General features: G+C 41.6%; 1 long non-coding RNA gene across 1 annotated transcript; it reads left to right on the top strand.

Annotated features, from left to right (window-relative positions):
* Positions 1 to 1,032: 1,032 nt before the first annotated feature.
* On the top strand, positions 1,033 to 2,329 carry LOC147922884 (uncharacterized). The gene is made up of 2 exons (XR_015588157.1): positions 1,033 to 1,260; positions 1,361 to 2,329. It is a non-coding gene; the product is annotated as an uncharacterized LOC147922884 (long non-coding RNA).
* Positions 2,330 to 8,996: the final 6,667 nt, after the last annotated feature.

Genomic DNA, 8,996 nt, shown 5'->3' on the forward strand with positions numbered 1-8,996 from the left:
CTTGTTGGGAGACATAGCCTCTGATTTCTTTTGTATAATGAGCATTCAATGCTTCTTATACCGTACGAGGCATTGCCTCAGCTTTTGTTTTAAGTGATCATCATCGCTTTTCCTTCTTTTTATGCTTATTGCATCTGTAGAGACTTTACCTCTTCTGTTTTATTGTTTTCTATAATGGGAAGCATTGTCTCCTTATTTTTATAGTGAGCATTCTTATGTATTAGGAGGCTTTACCTCTTTTATTTAGTTTTTAGCAACCGTAGTTACTTTATTTCCACTAAGTCTGTGACTTTAGTCTGGCAGTCATCTATACCAACGACATCAGCCATGGTTGCTGCTTGTCACGCTTATAAGATGTGTTGCCTCTTATTCGATTGGCATTGGCCATGGTCTGCAGCCTTTCCTTTACTGTTCAGCAGTGATCGTTGTCACAACTTTTTCCCTTGTTTTTATTTTCTTTTAGAGGCAGTGCCTCTTGATTTTGTTCAGTAGTTGAATGTAGTCACAATTCCATACATGACCGTAGCCAGTAGCCACACCATTCGATTGTAGCCGCTTCTCTCATGAGGCTATCATTTTTCTGGTGACAGTCGCCACTTCTCTTAAGACAAGTTGCGTTTGATTTCCTGTTAGTAATTGCGGTATAGCTATAAAGGTTTAGCAGGCTCTTTTCAAGTAACTTAAGAGACAAACATATTGCTTCAGATTACTCGAAGTGTTGACCTCTGTTACAAGGCACTTAACCTTTATCGTAGATGAACGTTGTCTTCTAGACTATTTTTGATGAGCACATAGCTTCCGCTACATTCCTTATTTATATATATGAGCTTTTTAAAAATCCATAATATTTAGATTCCAATCAAAGAATAACTTATCTTGTTACGGTGTGGGAAGGTCGTCGTTCCACTACCAAAGTCGCATTTGTGCTGCTTAAGCTGTCTTTTTTTTATAGAATAATGACGATTTGACAAGGCTGCAAAAGTTAGTTGCAATCTTATAAAATCCAGTTCATTAAAAAATGAACTGGTACTTATCTCTTTTGGTCGTTGTTTCCCCCTTTTAGAGTTGCTTCCTTCATAAACTTATTATTATGCCATGTAGTGCTCCACTTAATTGAAAATATTATATCCTCACGATCCTTGATATTGTATCACCAGCATGCTAGTCTGATTTCTTTAGTCGTTATGACTGTGTTTGCGTTGCTAGAGCGACAATATTTGTAAATCCCAAACCAGCTCCAGTATTTTCGAAATGGTAGAGGTATTTCCTCTGCCTAGTTTCTTTCCTGCGATCAAAAGGCTGTTCCCTGATTTTTCTTTTGATGAATTATATGTTTTTTTTCCTTTTCTTTTTGTTACAGACCTTCCGATAAGGTTGAATGCCGAGACCAAATCGTCAAACCCCTAGACTTCAGTAGCAAAGCAAGATCATCTATATCTCGTTTTAGGTCGTTGAAGATGATCTCCATGGGAAACTTATTTCTTGTTATGAATCATTGTTAAAGGAGAAACTCAGAACGATAAACTATCCTCAAACCCCTTGCATATCAATGACAACAAATGGTCCAAGTTGAATCCTGGAATGACATACGTTTCTCCAAGATAGTGTTTTTTTTTGTCTTCGAACAAAGATGTTCTCAGATAGTGTTTTTTTTTTTCTTCCAACAAAGATGCTGATACGTTATATTTCTTTTATATATATAATAAGATGTAAGGAGTTTCTCCTTTACTTCTTTTGCAGTTTCTATCCATTTGGTGTGGATTTGATTGTAAATTCCTCCCTCTTGTGCGTTTACACTCCACGGTGAAAGTGCGTCAGAGCTCTGATGATAACAGGAGACTGTGAAGTGTCTCAGAGGTTTGATATGCTGACATGGCGTGATGGGCTGACGTGGTGAAAGATTGTGGAACGCGGTGACAAGACGCGTGAGAAGGAGGGAAGAAGAGATCAAGATATACACAAAAATATTGAGAGTATATTTGATCAAGAGAGATAGGGAAGAATATTTTCTTAAGGATAAGGAATATTTTCTTTTAGTTAAGATATACATAGATCTAGGTTAGAGATCGTTTGTGTGGGTATAAGTAGACGAGGGCTAGCCGCAAAAAGAGCTAGCACTCGTGGGGATAAAGTTGTGAGATTTGTTAACCTTCAATCATTCTCAAAAAGGCTTAGAAGGTGAGTGTGTTTTACTCTTTCAGATCTACACTGGGTGTTGTGTTAGATAGATAGGAGAGTGAGCTTAGTTTTATATCTTGTAACAAACGAGAGTTTTTATAAGATTGAATAAAAGCGTTTGCTTGGTGCGTTTCCAAGCGGGTTGTTTGAATTGTGTAGTCTCTATACCTTTACAATTGGTATCAGAGCGAACACCTGATAAAAAGTTCTGGTATCCTTTTTCAACAGGTGAGATCTTGCGACAAGGGTATGGAGAAATCACTGGATTTTGTTGCGGTTCAAACACCATTGAAACTCGATCCTGAGTGCTTTGGTTTTTGGAAAGTGTCAATCAAGCAGGCCATCTCGAGCATTGACATGGAAGCTTGGTTTGCGGTGGAAGATGGTTGGTCACATCCTACGGAGAAGTATGAGGAAGGAGAACTGGTTCCTAAGCATAGGAAAAAAATGGACAGCAGAAGAAAAAGCGCAGTCCAAACACAACTCACAGGCACTGTTAGTGGCTGATTACAGCAGCCGGTTGAGTGGTATTGCGCAAGAAGCTGTAGTCTTGGGTAAACGGTATAAGGACAAGAAGCTTGTGAAGAAATTCCTCAGAAGTCTGCGTGACAAGTTTCAACCAAACATGTCTGCTATAGATGTGTCACTGAATTCTGATGAGCTCAAGTACAATCAAGTGGTTGGGATGATGCAGGCATTTGAGATACAACTAAAGAAGAAAGAAAAGATGAATGAGAAGTCTTTTGCCCTTAAAGCTATAGAGGAACATAAGCTTGCGAAGTCTCAGGAGGTTGCTGATGAGGAAAAGGTGGGCTTGTTGGTTAAGAAGTACTTTTGCAAGATGGAAAGAGGTCAGCGGAAGGGAACCACATCACTCATGAAATCCGATACTGATAATGAGATCAGGAAGAGTGACAAGCAGGAGCGACAATGTGCTGAGTGTGTGGGATTTGGACATTACAAGTCTGAGTGTCCAAACAACAAACGTAAGAATTCTCTGCAGTGCTATGGGTGTAAGGGTTATGATCATACTAAGTTTGATTGTCCTTCACGTGAGAACAAGCAGAAATCTTACATTACTTGGAGCGAAAGTGACTCAGATGAAGAAGACAGAAAAGGTGAGATTCTGAACAGCTTTGTGGCACTGTTGGGTGTCATTGAGGAAGATGAAGAAGATGAGGTGTTGGTAAAAATTAAAGGTATAGATGAGAAGGTTGAATCTGACTCAGATGGACAGGAGGCTGATTTGTCAGTAGAAGATTAGATAGAACTTCTCATCAAGACAGTGTTACAAAAGACCCAAGACAACACCCAGTTGACTTCCGAAAGGGATACTTTGCAGCTGCATATTGCAATGATCACTAAAGAACTAAGTGAAGAGAAAGCTAAGACTTTGCGTCTTGAGAAGCAGTTAGAGGAACAGCTGAAGAATATCAGAATGTTGAATAAGGGAACTAAAGATCTGGATACACTGCTTAGTACTGGAAGATCAAACAATCTGAAGTGGGGCTTAGGTTATCAAGGAACAAATACTGACACGACTACCCAGTTTGTCAAAGGGATGAGGTCTGAGCCCAAGCTGAAAGAGAAGGAATTCCCTACAACGACCTGTCCGTATGGTCAGCACTCTGTGAAACAGAATCCAAGAATCCTAAGGCTGAGGATGCAACCTGGGTTGTCTACAATACAACCATATGCCTCAAATGGGTTTCAGCAGACGGCTCAGAAACCTGTTAAGCTTAGTAGAAGAAGAGGATGTTGGTACTGTGGACATCTAACTCATTATAAAGCCCAGTGCTACCAATTTCAGAATCGTGTGTCAAGCCTGATGCAACGTGGTGTGTTTTATCCAGCTGTAAGAAGAAACACTGAGGGATATGTCAGGAAAGATGATCTCTACTGTCAGGTGGCATACACAGCCGAAAGAGCAGAGGTTGATCAGACCAAGTGGTACTTTGACAGTGGATGCTCCAGGCATATGACTGGTTCCCTTGACAATCTATCTCATATAGAAGATGTTGCTGGAGGGAGAGTTACTTTTGGTGATGGAGGAAAGGGAACAATCCGAGGAAAGGGTACAACTAGTGGTGAATCTCAACCACATCTAAAGGATGTTTTCTTGGTCGAAGGTTTGAAGGCAAATCTGGTAAGTATTAGTCAGTTGTGTGATGAAGGCCTGGATGTCACATTTACCAAGAAGGGATGCAAGGTTGTTGATCAACAAGGATCTGTGCGACTCAGAGGAAGGAGATATGGTAATAACTGTTACATGTGGAAATCATCAATGCAGTGTTTCAACACGACCACTGAGTTGGACACATAGCTGTGGCATCAGAATCTTGGTCACTTGAATATTCGCACAATGATGAGATTGGCTAATCAAGAAGTTGTGCGTGGAATTCCTAAACTGAAGGGCGACCCTCATTTCATATGTGGTCCTTGCAATAAGGGTAAGAAAGTCAAGGCGTCTCATGGGCCAGTGGCAGACATTCGAACTAGTCATGCACTTCAACTGGTACATATGGATCTGATGGGCCCTACACAAGTTTAAAGCATATCTGGGCGACGGTTCATTTTTGTCATTGTTGACGATTTCACTCACCACACTTGGGTGCAATTTCTGCGTGAAAAATCGCATGCTCTCGAATGTTTTCGTATATTTTCCTTGCAGATTAAGAGTGAAAAATGCTCTATCCAAACTATTCGTAGTGATCATGGAGGTGAATTTCAGAATTACAAGTTCGATCAATTATGCGGTCATTAGGGCATTATTCATCAGTACTCTGCTCCAAGAACACCAGAGCAGAATGGTGTTGTAGAGCGGAAGAACAAAACGCTGCAAGAAATGGCACAAGCTATGATGCATGGTAATCAGGTTCCTCATCGTTTTTGGGATGAAGCTGTTAACACCGCCTGTTACATCATCAACCGAGTGTATGTCCGTCCAGGGACCAACAAGACTTCCTATGAACTGTGGAAAGGGAAGTCTCCAACAGTAAGCTACTTTCATGTGTTTGGCTGTCTCTGCTACATTATGAATGACAAGGATCAGTTGGGTAAGTTTGACTCCAAGAGTGATGAAGGGATCTTCCTTGGTTATTCAGGACATAGCACTGCATTCTGTATCTACAACAAACGCATGCGATCGGTTCAAGAAACTGTCAATGTTGTCTTTGATGATAACTTGTTTCAACGAGTTGCTATGGTACCTGTTATCTCCGACAAGGACCTGGTAACTGATGATGAGAAGCATGAGCAAGGGCCTGAAAGCCATGATGACTCTGTCAGCCCTATGTTATCATCAGATGCTCTTACTCCATCTTCTCAGGTTCATCGGAATCACTCCTCAGGTGATGTTATCGGTGCGATTCAGGGGGGTAGATTTACCAGAGGCAAACAGATTGACTTTGCTCAACTGGCTGGAAAGAAACAGAAGGTTGTGATTCCTGACACTGTTTCTTAGGACTCTAAGATTGTTCACTTCGCCTGCTTTGTTTCAACTATGGAGCCAAAGAATAACAAAGAGGCACTTCGAGATGAGTTCTGGGTTGCTGCGATGCAAGATGAGCTGGAACAGTTTAAGCGAAGTAATGTGTGGGAACTCACTAAACGGCCTGCTAATGTCAATGTAGTGGGAACAAAGTGGATCTTCAAGAATAAGACTGGTGCCAGTGGGTGCATTGTGAGAAACAAAGCAAGACTGGTGGCTCAAGGTTACTCTCAAGTTGAAGGAGTTGATTTTGATGAGACCTTTGCTCCAGTAGCAAGGTTAGAATCAATCAGATTCATGTTCGGTATGTCATATGCTCTCAAGTTCACATTACATCAGATGGATGTCAAAAGTGCTTTTCTGAATGGAATATTACAAGAAGAGGTGTTTGTAGAGCAACCGAAAGGCTTTGACAATCCACAACATCCTGAGCATGTGTACCGGCTGAAGAAAGCGCTATATGGTCTCAAGCAGGCTCCGAGAGCATGGTATGAGAGGTTGACAATGTTTCTTCTGGATCAAGGCTACAGTCGCGGAAGTGTAGACAAAACATTGTTTGTTCTTAACAGTAACAACGCGCTGATGTTTGTTCAGATCTATGTAGATGACATCATCTTTGGTTCCACTTGTCAACCTTTGGTAAAAAGGTTTGTGGAAAGCATGTCACAGGAATTTGAGATGAGTATGGTGGGAGAGCTGAAATACTTTCTGGGTTTGCAAGTGGAACAATCTGCTGATGGGATCTTTGTGTCTCAAAGCACCTATGCCAAAGATTTGGTACAACGGTTTGGTTTAGGGAAGAGTAAAGAAGCAAAAGTTCCTATGGGGGTCAATGACAAGCTGTCAAAAGATGAAGGAGGCGAGGATGTGGATGAGCGACTATACAAAGGTATGATTGGAAGCCTGCTATATCTGACAGCGAGTCGTCCAGACATATGTTTGTCGGTGGGTATATGCGCACGGTACCAAGCCAAGCCTAAGATGTCACACTTATTAGCGGTTAAGAAGATCATCAAGTACATCAAAGGGACAGTGAACTTTAGTATCTTCTTCACCAAGGATACCAACACCAGTCTAAGCGGATACTGCGATGCTGATTAGGCAGGATCTATGGATGATCGTCGAAGTACAAGTGGGGGATGCTTCTTCATGGGCAACAACCTGATATCGTGGCACAACAAGAAGCAGAACAATGTCTCCCTATCAACCGCTGAGGCTGAATACATTGCCTTGGGCAGCTGTTGTACAAATGTCCTCCGACTATGGTATGGATTATGATACTCTGTTGATTCATTGTAATAATTTGAGTGCAATAAACATTTCTAAGAATCATGTTCAGCATTCTAGAACTAAACACATAGATATTAGACACCACTTTGTTCGTGAACTAGTTGAGGTGAAACTGATCGAGATTGACCATGTGAACACCAATTTTCAGCTGGCTGATTTGTTTACTAAGCCCTTGGACTTTAACAGATTCACAAATCTGAGAAAGTCTATTTGTGTCTGTGAACTCTAACCTCTTTCTCTGAGTTGTGTTGATCTAAGACAGGAACTTGAGTTAAGAAAGATCATGGAAATCCTAGAATATATAGAAATTCAACACTCTGGAAAAATAGCTGTTGGAAATAGCTGCCTGTCATGCCGGTCTGTCCATCCTATTAAACATTGTCATGATTTAAGGAGGTCAAAGAGCTGTGAAGAGACATGCACATTTATTCTCAGGATCAATGACCTGTTGAATAACAAGCCTAGATTCAGTGACTGACAAAATCAAGTGATGTCACTGAAGCTCAAGGTGATGAAGCAGCCATCAAGAGGCTGAGGGGAATAAAACAAAAAAAAACAAAAAAAATGTTGTGCTCTTCAAAGAGATCATATCCAGCTGCCTTAACATGTTAGGATGGATTGAAGACTGAAGGCATGTCCGTGTGAAAGACTACCTACATGCAACAGTTCTCTGATCTTCGACAATTCAAGAGGTTGTGATAGTTCCTAGCAAAAGTTCTGAACAAGTGGTTGACACGACACATGTATGGCTAGTGTTCTGATTTGTTTTTTTTTTCAAAAAAAAAAATATATAATAATTTATTTAGTGGTTGGTTCATGCTTGATCTAGGTTCATGCTTGATCTAGGTCCCTTAGGGTTCATCATTAGTGGTTGTGCGATCTGTGTTTTGGTTCATGACTATGATAAAATTTGGTCTTAAAAGGGGATGAATGCAGTTTATTCATGCACTGTCATTAATTGTGACTGAATGAATTGACAGATGAATGTAGTCGAAAAAGGAAATAAATGTGGTGTACACTGATGTTTTAATTAAGTGTTTTGAGGATTGATTTAATTTTTTGGGCCGAGATCGTGCAGCCCATCGAGACTCACGGGTGTGTATAAAAAGGAGCAGTTAGGGTTTTGGATTTTTCCTCATCACCTCTGCGATTTCAATCCTGTGTCGAACAAACTTCAAATTCATCTTTTTCCTATCTAGTCGATCGATCCTCTAGTCATCATGAAGTCCATCTTTAGTGGTTTCATCTATGATTCCAGTTCCAATGACGAGCTTCACACACCACCGTCTTTGTTGCCTCCGCCAACTCCTCATGCTTCGGTCGATCCCTCGACAGCAATGGTGATCTATCAGCCCTGTGACGAGTCCACCTCAGCAATTCCGGCTCCGGTGGATCCAGTTCCCTCGCCCTCCTACTTCGAGGGGAACCACAAGACGTGTGACTCTTCGTCTTCTCCGCCGAGAGAGGTTTCATCCTAATTTCCGGTAGTCGATCTTACCGGTGATGTGCCCGTGCCTTCTCGTTCATCTCATGGAGTCTCTTCGCGTCTGCGCAAAAGACATCCACCTGCTGATCTTGATAGCTGTGACTCCAAGCGTCCATCTCTTCCCAGAGATAAGGGTACCTCCACCACATCTCGAGGTGCTTCTTCAAAGGACTTCGATGCCAAACGATTCATCTCCTCAGAAGCTGCACAAAGGTATGGGTTCTTTGCCTCTCGTACGCTTGCTCCAGAAGTCTGCTACTCTCTAGAAGTCACTGATCGGGCTAGGGAATTCATAGAAAAAGCTGGGCTGCTTAAAACTATCACACAAATTGGGTCCTACGATTCGGATGTGGTCTATGAATTCTGGGCGAATCTTCCGATGGTCAAAGTTGAGGGGGAGTCTGCTGAGTTACTTTTCCGTGATTGGGTCTACGATTTCTCTCCAAGCCGCATCAATGCTCTGTTTGGTCTACAGTCTGTCGATGTACGTGAACAACGGTTGCAGACGGCTGCAATTCTAGAGGAGGATCTTGCTCTTTTTCTCTCTGATGG

This window comes from Camelina sativa, chromosome 18 (genome assembly GCF_030686135.1).
Source record: "Camelina sativa cultivar CO46 ecotype springtype chromosome 18, ASM3068613v1".
Taxonomy (NCBI): Eukaryota; Viridiplantae; Streptophyta; class Magnoliopsida; order Brassicales; family Brassicaceae; genus Camelina; species Camelina sativa.